The sequence below is a fragment of the Sciurus carolinensis genome, chromosome 15 (assembly GCF_902686445.1).
Source record: "Sciurus carolinensis chromosome 15, mSciCar1.2, whole genome shotgun sequence".
In the NCBI taxonomy this organism is placed as follows: Eukaryota; Metazoa; Chordata; class Mammalia; order Rodentia; family Sciuridae; genus Sciurus; species Sciurus carolinensis.
Genome location: NC_062227.1, coordinates 58,043,622 through 58,056,955, shown reverse-complemented (window position 1 = coordinate 58,056,955; position 13,334 = coordinate 58,043,622).

Genomic DNA, 13,334 nt, shown 5'->3' with positions numbered 1-13,334 from the left:
ATTATTCATCCTTTGGTTTTTTGAAATTGACTTATTTCACTTAGCATGATATTCCCCAATTTCATCCATTTGCCTGCAAATGCCATAATTTTATTATTCTTTATAGCGGAGTATATTCCATTGTATATATATACCACAGTTTCTTTATCCATTCATCAATTGAAGGACATCTAGGTTGGTTCCACAGTCTGGCTATGGTGAATTGAGCAGCTATGAACATTGATGTGGCTGTATCTCTGTAATATGCTGATTTTAAGTCCTTTGGGTATAGGCCAAGGAGTGGGATAGCTGGGTCAAATGGTGGTTCCATTCCAAGTTTTCTAAGGAACCTCCACACTGCTTTCCAGAGTAGCTGCACTAATTTGCAGCCCCACCAGCAATGTATGAGTGTACCTTTTTCCCCACATCCTCTCCAACACCTATTGTTGCTTGTATTCTTGATAATCACCATTCTAATTGGAGTGAGATGGAATCTTAGTGTAGTTTTGATTTGCATTTCTCTTATTATTAAGTATGGTGAACATTTTTTCATATGTTTGTTGATTGCTTGTAGATCTTCTTCTGTGAAGCGTCTGTTCATATCCTTAGCCTATTTGTTGATTGGGTTATTTGTATTCTTTGTGTAGAGTTTTTTGAGTTCTTTATAGATTCTGGAAATTAGTGCTCTATCTGAAGTATGATTGGCAAAGATATTCTCCCACTCTGTAGGCTCTCTCTTCACATTGCTGATAGTTTCCTCTGCTGAGAGAAAGCTATTTAGTTTGAATCTATACCAGTTGTTGATTCTTGCTTTTATTTCTTGTGCTATGGGAGTCCTGTTAAGGAAGTCTGATCGTAAGCCAACAAGTTGAAGATTTGGACCTCCTTTTTTTTTCTATAAGATGCAGGGTCTCTGGTCTGATTTCAAGGTCCTTGATCCATTGTGAGTTGATTTTTGTGCAGGGTGAGAGATAGGGGTTTAGTTTCATTCTGTTGCATATGGATTTCCAGTTTTCCCAGCACCATTTGTTGAAAAGGCTATCTTTTCTCCATTGCATATTTTTGGCACCTTTGTCTAGTATGAGAAAATTGTATTTATTTGGGTTTGTGTCCGTGTCCTCTATTCTGTACCATTGATCTTCCTGTCTATTTTGGTGCCAATACCATGCCGTTTTTGTTACAATTGCTTTGTAGTATAGTTGAAGTTCTGGTATTGCGATACCCACTGTTTCATTCTTCCTGCTAAGGATTGCTTTAGCTATTCTGGGTTTCTTATTCTTCCAGATGAATTTCATGATTGCTTGCTCTATTTCTGTAAGGTACATCATTGGGATTTTACTTGGAATTGCATTGAATCTGTATAGCACTTTTGGTAGTATGACCATTTTGACAATATTAATTCTGCCTATCCAGGAACATTGGAGATCTTTCCATCTTCTAAGGTCTTCCTCAATTTCTTCCTTCAATGTTTTGAAGTTTTCATTGTAGAGATCTTTTACCTCTTTTGTGAGATTGATTCCCAAGTATTTTATTTTTTTTGAGGCTATTGCAAATGGGGTTGTTTTCCTCATTTTCCTTTCAGCTGTTTCGTTGCTTGCGTATAAAAATGCTTTAGATTTATGTGTGTTGATTTTATAGCCTGCTATTTTGCTGAATTCATTGATGAGGTCTAGAAGTTTTCTGGAGAGGTGTTTTGGATCCTCTAAATATAGAATCATGTCATCAGCAAATAGTGACAGCTTAAGTTCCTCTTTTCCTATTTGTATCCCTTTAATTTCTTTAGTCTGCCTAATTGCTCTGGCTAGTGTTTCAAGAACGATGTTGAATAGAAGTGGTGAAAGAGGACATCCCTGTCTTGTTCCCATTTTTAAAGGGAATGGTTTCAGTTTTTCTCCCTTAAGAATGATGTTGGCCATGGGCTTAGCATAAATAGCCTTTACAATGTTCAGGTATGTTCCTACTATCCCTATTTTTTCTAGTGTTTTGAGCATGAAGGGGTGTTGTATTTTGTTGAACACTTTTTCTGCATCAATTGAAATAATCATATGATTCTTATCCTTAAGTCTATTGATTACGTTTATTGATTTACGGATGTTAAACCATCCGTGCATTCCAGGGATGAACCCCACTTGATTGTGGTGCATGGTTTTCTTAATGTTTTTGGATATGGTTTGCCAATATTTTGTTAAGGATCTTTGCATCTATATTCATCAAGGATATTGGTCTAAAATTTTCTTTCTTTGATGTGTCTTTTCCTGGTTTGGGTATGAGGGTGATATTAGCTTCATAGAATGAGTTCTGTAGGGTACCCTCCTTTTCTATTTCCTGGAATACTTTGAGAAGTATTGGAATGAGTTCTTCTTTGAAGGTCTTGTAGAACTCGACTGAGAATCCATCTGGTCCTGGGCTTTCTTGGATGGTAGGTTTTTAATGACTTCTTCTATTTCATTGCTTGATATTGATCTGTTTAAATTGTGTGTGTCCTCCTGGTTCAGTTTGAGAGGAGCATTTCTCTAGAAATTTGTCAATGTCTTTGGTAGTTTCTATTTTGTTGGAATACAGATTTTCAAAGTGGCTTCTCATTATGTTCTGTATCTCACTGGTGTCTGTCGTGGTATTTCCTTTTTCATCACAAACTTTAGTAATTTGAGTTTTCTCTCTCCTTCTCTTTGTTAGTGTGGCTAAGGGTTTGTGTATTTTGTTTACTTTCTCAAAGAACCAACTTTTTGTTTTGTCAATTTTTTGAATTGTTTCTTTTGTTTCAATTTCATTGATTTCAACTCTGATTTAATTATTTCTTGTCTTCTACTACTTTTGCTGTTATTCTGTTCTTCTTTTTCTAGGGCTTTGAGCTGTAATGTTAGGTCATTTAGTTGTTGACTTTTCATTCTTTTCTGGAATGTGCTCCATGCAATGAATTTTCCTCTTAGTACCGCTTTCATAGTGTCCCAGAGATTTTGATATGTTGTATCGTCGTTCTCATTGACCTCTAAGAATTTTTTTATCTCCTCCCTGATATTTTCTGTTATCCATGTTTCATTCAATAGCATATTATTTAGTCTCCAGGTGTTGGAGTAATTTCTGTTTTTTATTTTGTCATTGATTTCTATTCTCAGTCCATTGTGATCTGATAGAACACAAGGCAGTATCTCAATTTTTTTGCATTTCCTAAGGGATGCTTTGTGGCATAACATATGGTCTATTTTCGAGAAGGTTCCATGTGCTGCTGAGAAGAAAATGAATCCTCTCATTGATGGATGGAATATTCTATATATGTCTATTAAGTCTAGGTTATTGATTGTGTTATTGAGTTTTATGGTTTCTTTGGTTGGTTTTTGTTTGGAAGATCTATCTAGTGGTGACAGCGGTGCGTTAAAGTCACCCAGAATTATTGTGTTGTGGTCTATGTGATTCCTGAAATTAAGAAGGATTTGTTTGATGTACAGGGATGCACCATTGTTTGGTGCATAAATATTTACTATTGTTATGTCTTCCTGATTTATGGTTCCCTTAAGCAGTATGAAATGTCCTTCTTTATCCTTCTGACTAACTTTGGCTTGAAGTCCACTTTATCTGATATAAGGATGGAAACCTCCACTTTTTTACTGAATCCATGTGCGTGGTAGGTTTTTTCCCATCCTTTCACCTTTATTCTTGGATGTCTTTTTCTATGAGATGAGTCTCTTGCAGGCAAGTCTCTGTTGGGTCTTTCTTTTTAATCCATTCTGCCAGTCTACATCTTTTGATTGATGAGTTTAGGCCTTTAATGTTCAGGGTTATTATTGAGATATGATTTGTATTCCCAGTCATTTGGGCTTATTTTTGGTTTTTAAGTTGACTTGGTTTCCCCTTTGAGTGGTTTTTCTCTAAGGTAGTTCCTCCCTTTGCTGACCTACATTGTTGTTTTTCATTTCCTCCTCATGGAATATTTTGTTGAGAACATTCTGTAGTGCAGGCTTTCTATTTGTAAATTCTTTTAGCTTTTGTTTATCATGGAAGGATTTTATTTCATCTTCAAATCTGAAGGTTAGTTTTGCTGGGTATAGGATTCTTGGTCGGCAACCATGTTCTTTCAGAGCTTGAAATATGTTGTTCCAGACCCTTCTAGCTTTTAGAGTCTGGGTTGAGAAGTCAGCTGCTATCCGCATTGGTCTCCCCCTATATGTAATCTGATGCTTTTCTCTCACGGCCTTCAAAATCCTATCTTTATTTTGAATGTTAGGCATTTTCATTATAATGTGCCTTGGTGTGGACCTGTTGTGATTCTGTGCATTTGGTGTTCTGTAAGCCTCTTGTATTTGATTTTCCATTTTATTCTTCAGGTTTGGGAAATTTTCTGATATTATTTCATTGAATGGGTTGTTCATTCCTTTGGTTTGTATCTCTGTGCCTTCCTCAATCCCAATAATTCTTAAATTTTGTCTTTTCATGATGTCTCATAATTCTTGGAGATTCTGTTCATGATTTCTTACCATCTTCTCTGTTTGGGCAACTTTATTTTCAAGATTAAATATTTTGTCTTCATTGTCTGAGGTTCTGTCTTCCAAGTGGCCTAGTCTTTTGGTGATGTTTCCATTGAGTTTTTATTTATTTATTTATTTATTTATTCTTGTGGTGCTGGGGATTGAACCCAGGGCCTTGTGCTTGCGAGCAAGCACTCTACCAACTGAGCTATCTCCCCTGCCCTCCGTTGAGTTTTTTATTTGGTTTATTGTTTCCTTCATTTCAAGGATTTCCATTTGTTTTTTTTTTTTTTTTTTTTTTGAGAATCTCTATCTCTTTGTTGAAATGATCTTTTGCTTCCTGCAGTTGCTCTGTCAGCTAATTGGTATTATCATTCATTGCCTGCATTTGCTCTCTTATCTCATCCTTTGCTTCGCGAATCATCTTAGTCATGTGTAATCTGAAGTCCTTTTCTGACATTTCTTCTAACATACTGTCATTGGATTCTATTAATATAGACTCTAGATTTGTTTGGATCATTTTCTTCCCTTGTATTTTCATGTTGTTCATGTATCTTCCCCTCTAGCAGTGCAGATCTGGGGTATTGCAGATTTCCCCCTTATAGGCTTATAGTGGCCATATAGGTTTCCAAAACCCTTTCTTTAAGGGGACATCAATATTAGCAGTGCCCAATTCAGACCCTATGCAATCCTAGACCAAATAGCCCCTATGAGGACAATAACAAAATTGTCATAATAAACAGAATGAGTTCAAATATTATCTTTAGTAAAACAAACAGATTTGCAATAAGGTCTGCAGTTTCAAATGGAGGACAAAGAGGATGCAAAGGGATGTAGAATGTAGCTGTTAATGGGATAAGAAAAGAATATACAGAAGTTCTAGATAATAGAAAGGGTGAGAATGTAATCAAAAGAAATTGGATGTTAGCATGCAAAAAAGGGAGAAAGAGACTCTGAGGGAACAGGTAAACAAAAGGAAAAGAGAGCAAGAAAAGTAAAGAAATAAAAACTTAAATTTATTCAATAAGGAGAAAAAAGAAAATCTACAGTATAACAGTGATATAGTAATGAAACCTCCCAGTCTTCAGTAGCCTGATGCATGAGAGGTACCTGACAATGATCTTCAAGCCTCCAGCAGGCATCTCAGGATGGGATTTGCCCCACCTAAAGATTGGAGCTATGGCTTCCAGGATTATCCAAGATGGCCGCTCTGGCTTCAAAATGTGATGGCAAATGGGGAGCTGCAGTTCAGGATTAGGATGTTGTCAGCTGGAGGTCCAGGAGGCAGGGTGCGGTTGGTCAGGCAAGGGTCCTGGAGGTCCGTGTGTTTGGTGTGGTTGCGGGATCCTGGAGGCCGGGTGCAATCTGTTGGTCTCGGGTCCCGGTGATATGGTGCAGTCAGTTGGTCTGGGGGTCCTGGCAGCACGGAGCAGTCAGTTGATGTGAGGGCCCCAGAGGCAGGGAGTGATCGGTCGGGCTGAGGGATCCTGGAGACGGGGCTCAGTCAGTCCAGCCAGGGGTCCACGGGGCCTGGCTGTTGTCTCAAAACGGGGTAGCCACGTGTAATCAGACCTGCAGTTACTGTCACAATGAACTTCCAGGTAACAGCAGGCAGCTGGTGCTCCACTGGTGGTCAGTGATCAGTTTGTTGACTGTTGTCAGACGATCGGGAGGGGAACCTCCTGCGTTGGGTGATAGATAGGTGAAAGGCAGGCGATGGACAGGCGAGAGGCAGGCAAATGGCGGATGATAGGCGCCTGACAGTGAGCAATCTGCACTCAAAAAAGGCGTCCATATGCTGGCAGACTGCAGGTGATCACAGCAGGCAAATGGGTAAACAGCAGGGGATCGATAAGCAGCAAAAACTGCTTCACCAAGAAACAGAATCCTCTGCTTAAACTGGATTTATGGAGCGACAAAGAATGCAGCCTCCCTCTAGTCCGCCATCTTGGATCTCCACTCATGCATTCTCTGTTCTACTTCTTAATAACAAAAAGGCTGACTAAGACCCACTGATATGATTTCACAACTCTTTAACAAGTCATGATCTGCTATTCAGAAGACACTGATACTTGAAGACTAAGTTTCTTTTCTTTCTTTCTCTCTCCCTCTTTTTTTTCTTAGTGCTGGGAAGTTACTGAATTTCTGATCCCATCTTTCCTTTGCTAAAAATCGGGTGAATTCAGAAGCTAGTGATCAAATGTGTTTGTCACTGGAATCAAGTGACCAGGGGGCAAAAAAATGATTTCCATTGAGGCTGCAGAGAAACCAGGAAGCCACTGTTTTTCTTTTGGCTATCTTCCTACAGCCTTGAGACCATCCCAGTAGACAGTGATGGATGTTCTTGTCATCACTGAAAGCCAGAAGGGCTCGGATGTGGCTCAGTGGTAGCACTTGCCTAGTCAATCTTTAATATGAGAGTGTAGAACACACACAATTGTTAATCAAGGAAAAGCACATCTGAATGAACCCCCAAATACTTGGAACTCCTAAGCAAACACCTCATTTGCAACATTCAGGGAAAGCAGATCCTTCTCATGTTAGAGCAGACAGTCCTGGAGCAAAAATCCAGAAAATGCTAGTTCTGGGAAGATCTCTGATATTAATGAGTCAGACTTTTAGAACTCTGATTATACCCCACCAAGGCCTGATCCCTCCTGTCTTTGACAGAGTGGCTAATAAGTATCAGAGTGCTAATGACATCCTATGGCTTGTACATTACTGCCTGATAAATCTGTCTCCCTCCGGGATTATAAGCCCCTGTAGACAAAGAATTGTTTCTTCTCCATCTTCATATGTGGCTTGTCCAGTGCTCCCGAGTTCAATCCCTGGTACCCGCCATCACCCCCCAAAAAGATAAAGCGAGTTTCTGAAACAGAGATTAAGATTCTAATAGATCAAAGTTTGCATAAGGTCCAGATAAGGGTACAGTACAAGGTATCCGTACACTTTTATAAGATGTACATACAGTACACTTACTGAATTTGCACCAGAGGGCTTGGACCTATGAGAAATTTCATGATATCATCCAATGCAGCTTCCTGCTTTTATTTTTTATTTAAATTTTTTTTTTTTTTTTTTTTTTTTGTCACTGGGGAATTGAACCCAGGGACACTTTACCACTGAGCTTCATCCCCAGTCCTTTTATTTTATTTTATTTTGGGACAAAGGCTCACAACATTGCTGAGACTGGCCTCAAATTTATGATTCTTCTGCCTCAGAAGCACCATGCTCGGTTAACCCCTGAGTCACATCCTCAGCCCTTTTTTGTATTTTATTTAGAGACAGGGTTTCACTGAGTTGCTTAGGGCCTCGCTAAGTTGCTGAGGCTGTTTTTGAACTTGTGATCCTCCTGCTTCAATCTCCCAAGTCGCTGGGATTACAGGTGTGTGTTACCATGCCCAGCTGGCTTTCCTGTTTTGAAGAGACTTTGTCATTTATTGTTTTTAAAGAAAGATGAAGCCAAAAACCAAAATATTGACAATTCATACAAGTTTGAGAGGACCCAGGCTGTGGAAGCTGGAGAGAACACAGGCAGAGCCCAGTGCTTCAGCCTGAAGAGAGTACCAATCCCTGGAGCAGAAAGTTCACATATCAAACTGTTGCCAAAGCCATCGCCTCGCTACTTCTTCTTCATTGCTAAAGTTTTCTGGATTTTCTTCTGGGTAGTAATGTACCTTGGTCTAGTTGATGACTCATTATTCATTTGAGAAAATTATGCTCATCCATTATACTCTGACAGAAACTCGATTTCCTTGCCTCTCTGGCAGGTGGAAGGGAAGCATCCATGTAACTCATTCTGGCCAAAAACATACAAGAGAAAGTGCCAAAGGACTTCTCAGAAGGATTTTGCTTTTCTGCTAAAGGATGTGGCTGGTGTTTCCCTTTCAAACAACTTTAGATCTAGTATAAAACCTGGAGCTGTGGCAACAATCTCAGATAAGTAGAGCATTGGTATAATGGCCACAGCAGAGTAAGAAGATGAAAAGGTCTGTGACTCTTGATGGCCCCTCTGAGCCTTGGCCCCAGGTTAATAATTCCTGTCACTGAGATTTTGTGTTACATTAAAAAAAACAAAACAAAACAAAACAAAACCCAAAAAAAACCAAAAGAAGTAAAATTTTTCTCTGGTTTAGACTTCATGAATTGGGTATCTTGATGCTTGCAGTTGAAAGCATTCCTAATTGATAAGGCCAACAGGGATACATCAGTGACCAGATGTTCTCAATCCTACCAAAAGAATTTACTAGAACTGATGGAAAACACTTGGATTTATTTTAATAAATTGCCAATTTGGTTTTACAAAAGAATTAATTCATATTCAAAGGAAAATATAGTTGGCCCTCAGTGTCCATGAGGGATTGGTTCTGGGACCCCATGGAGGCTCAAGTCACTGGTACAGAATGATGTCATATTTGCACATTCCCCCGGGGCTTCGTATCATCTTTAGATGACTCATAACAACTAATACAGCATAAATACTGCGTAAAATGTTGTTATGCTATATTGTTTAGGAAATAAAGACAAGAAAAAATTTGTCCATGTTCAGTACAGATGCAGATTTTTTCAAATATTTTTGATCTACAGTGGAACAGACAGAAAGAGGGATGACTATACAGTGATGAAAGCTTATTCGAAGGATATACACAGACTATCCTTTGAGAATCTCTGAAAAGGAAGATAAGGACAAAGAAATGGTAGTTTATGAGTGTCTGCACTATCTGGGCTTTTTACTAGGTGTCTTTTTAATTTTTATTGTATATACATATATATATATAATATAATTTTATATATTTTAAATTTTATATATTTTTCTATATATTTAAGTTGTAGATGGACACAATACCTTTGTTTTATTTGTTTATTTTTATGTGATATTGAAGATCGAACCTAGGGCTGCACATGTGCTAGGCAAGCGCTCCACCACTGAGCTACAACTCCAACCGCTTTAATGGGGTTCTTTATTATATGGGGTTCTTTATACCTAATTTTCACACACCTTGCAAATTATTTCCCATTTTATGTAGAATATAATTGAGCCTTACAGATGATAAAATAAATCATCTAAAATCACACAGTAAATTTTGGAGACAGGAATTAGGCCCACAGAATATTTTAATGATCTTTAAATGAATAAGGTTTATTTGCATGAAATTGAAGGTGACAGAAATTAGTGAAAAAGTTAAATTATGTAATATATAAAGGAAAAGTAGTTTGATTACTTTGAAATATTTACAGTATCTTAATTTAGTTTATAAAATTTTAACAGATTACTTGCATGAATCTTATTTTAATAATTAGATAAGATTTGCTTGTATTAGTGTACTCTTTATTTTTTAAAAAGAGTATTTCTAAAATACTGGAAGGTGCTAAAATCTTTTGGTCTTTTAAGATATTTAAAAATCCTCCATAAAATTTGCTTGTCTATTAATTGCTGCTATTCGTCAGTTTTAAAAGTCAAACTTCGAATTAACCCTTATCTGAGTATTCCAAATTATAAGAATCAATTAGGTTCTACTACATAAAAGATTGTTAGTTGGATAAAGACAGGCCTATCTGAAGTAAAGAGATGGAAGCTAATTAGCTCAAGCCACCAGAGATCTTTGTAAACAGTCTTCCATTTTCTAGGACTTATGGTCTTTGTTGACCAGTGGCATTGTGGTGACCTTTCATGATCAATAACAGGAAGATCAATTAAGCAAATATATTGGAGAAATTAGCTGGATGTAACGTTATGGGACAGGATGGTGTGAAATATACAGAGGATGAAATTAAGAAAATCTGGTTTTGATTCTTTAGTTAATCTATAAATTTCTTAAAGATAGAGGGTTCATCTTTCATCTATTTATTTGTATCCCTGTGTGTATAAACCACACCATACACAGCCATGATATGTATTTAGAAAATATCTCTCATAATTGCTAACCCTAACCCCAAACCAATGAAGTGACTGTTACAAAGAAACACACGCTCAAGCTTGAAGCAACTGGACTCCGGAACTTTTGCAAAACTTCTTTCTAATTCACAACAATGTGAAAAACTGAGAACAAAACATTCTTCTTCCCTCCATTACCAATTCAAATGAATGATGTGGCCCCCAGCACCTGCACTGAAATGACCCTTCATCATTTTCTTCGTTCATATCTGTAGGTCATAAACCCCCACATTGAGCTCACCAGCCACTTTTGGAAAGCTACAAACTCAAAACTTGAAAGTAAACAAAACAGAAGATGCTTCTTCACTTATATTTGCTTTAAAACATACAATTCCCAATTACTTAGATTTAAATTTTCACAGTGTGTCAGTCTTTATACAACCTTTCTCCAGAGTGTGTTTATTGAACACCGTTTCTCTTCATTTATCCCTTTACTTACCCCCTGACCACAACTTACCTGCCCTTCAAGGCACAGCTCCAGATGGGATGTGTGCTGGATCTTCTAAGTTTGGAACATTTCCTGGTTAACCATGCCTATTTTGATTTTTGTAAGGCCCCAATGAGTTAACTTAAAATTATTGCCAGAGCTGCTGATGCTAAAAAGGGGTTAAAAATGAAAAGCTGCAGATGAGCTGAAGTAGCTTAGCTAGATAACAGGATGACCTTGACAGCTAATTTAGGCTGTTGCTAGGGGTAATGGGGGATCCCCCTGACTGCGGTCAAGCTGACCTCACTGCTGACCTCATATAGACCAGTGGTTACTATGATGACTAAAACTTGGCAGCCAAAACGTATCCTGATATGCAAACAAGGACACAAACCCTCCAATTGTAAAAGAGAAAGTGAGTCCCTTTGTCTGAAGTGTATAAAACAGCTTGTAAATTTGTGCTCAGGGTACTCGGTATGGACTGCTAAGCTGGTCTGTGTCGAGTGCCCGAGAAGTTGCTTGAATAAACTGATCCTTTTGCGCTTGCATTGGACTCTGGCTCCCTGGTGATCTTTGGGGAACTCGTCGACTTGGGCATTTGCAGAAGTAAAGTTACCATGGACAAGAAAACTCCCACTTTAAGCACATGGTTTTAATTATTACACATTGTAGGTGCAAGAGAAATGACGCAGGATATGGAGGAAGGAAGAAGGAAAAACAAGTCACAAAGGCCTTTAGCTAAGATCTTTCTGGAAAGATAAGGGCTTTCCAGTCCATGCATACTTGGGATTGTCTTGCCTAAAATATTTCAGCAAAACTGCTGTAACCAAGTTGTATTATCAAATCACACCATGAGGACATATCCTATAGGAGGTCCTTGTAGGGACACAGCAAGGGAAGGGAAATGATTGGCCACTCCCTTATTCCACTGATTGGTCAAATTCAAGCTTTGGCCATTAGGTTAATTCTGGATGAATTTCACAAAAGCCCAAAGTGGAGTGGCTACTGGAATAATTGTGATAGATTAGTTCCTTTCATGGCCAAGTGTCCAGCAAATGCCATTAATAAGATTATGCTGGGAATCACCAATCACTAACTCTTCCAGGACTACTTCCAGCAGCACCCTAACTCTACACTTGGACACATGTCAGGTGGTGTGGTGGGTTGCAAGTTCCTGCCTGGATGAAATGGTGCACCTCAGTGTTGGAGGGGCTACAATAAAGAGAAGATCCTGCTATTGTTAATAGCTGCCCAATTGAAATAGGGTCACCAGTGCAATTCATTAGAAGGTATTCCATAGCAGTGGCTGCAGAGATTCTGCCCAGTGATTGACCTTATTTATTTATTTTATTTTAGCTATTTTTAATTAATTAATTAATTTTTTTATACCAGGAATTGAACCCAGAGGTGCTCAACTACTGAGCCACATCCTCAGCTCTTTTTATTTTTTATTTTATTTTATTAGGGTCTTGCTAAGTTACATAAGGTCTCACTAAATTGCTGAGGCTGACTTTGAACTTGTGATCTTCCTGCCTCAGCCTCCCGAGTTGCTGGGATTATAGGCATGCACCACTGTACCTGGTTAACTGGCCATCTTTTATTCAACAAAGAGGAAATCTATTGTCATAAACAAGTTAATATCTGTGCCTCCCATGAAATTAGTCCTAAGCAAAATATTCATTTACTTAAGCTGCTATTGCCTTTAATTAGCTGCTGGGAAATGCATGTTTGGTTTTTTTGTTTGTTTGTTTGTTTTAGCAAACTGATTTATTATAATTCCTATCTTGCTTCAAGTGTTGTGAATGCTTCAAAGCAATGCTTGCTTCTGTTAAAGTGGAAAGATGCTTTTAGCATGAGAAGATCATAAAGATTCAGATAAACAGGGGAATCATCAGCTGAAAACCCATCATGTGCTAAGCACTCTGCTGGAGCCATGGGCTTGGGTGGAGACCCATAAAGGCTGGCACACTGGCCGCTGCTTTCCACGTACTCACAGTCCAGCACGGGTGGGGTAGAGTCCCATGTAACAAGTGGTCCACAAATGGGCTAGTGATGAAGGCCTTCGTGGGAGTGCAAAGTGCTTGGGACAGATCCGTCAGGCAGAAGTCGGGAGGCCTCTCAGTGGGGTGAGAACAAGCCTGCAAGAATGGCCATTGGGGGTGGTTATGAGGAGGTTGCCTGGTGCTGGATGTGAAAACAGACAGGAGTGTAGACGTTTTCAGGGAAGTGAAAGGAACTGCCTGTGAAGAAAGTCTGAGTACTTTTGTGAGCAGGGAGGACAGCAGAAGAGGACAGCAGACAGTGAGGTGACAGGCAGCCATGTGCCCAGGTGTGTTAGTCAGCTTTTTCACTTCTGTAACAGTGAAAAGATTATTTAGGGGCCCATGATTTCAGAGGTCTCAGTTCATGAACAGTCAGCTCCATTCCTTGGGGCTTGAGTTGAGGCTGAACATCATGGCAGAAGAGGGTGGCAGAGGAAAGCAGCTTCACATGATGATCAGGAAGCAGAGAGAGAGGCTCCACTTGATAC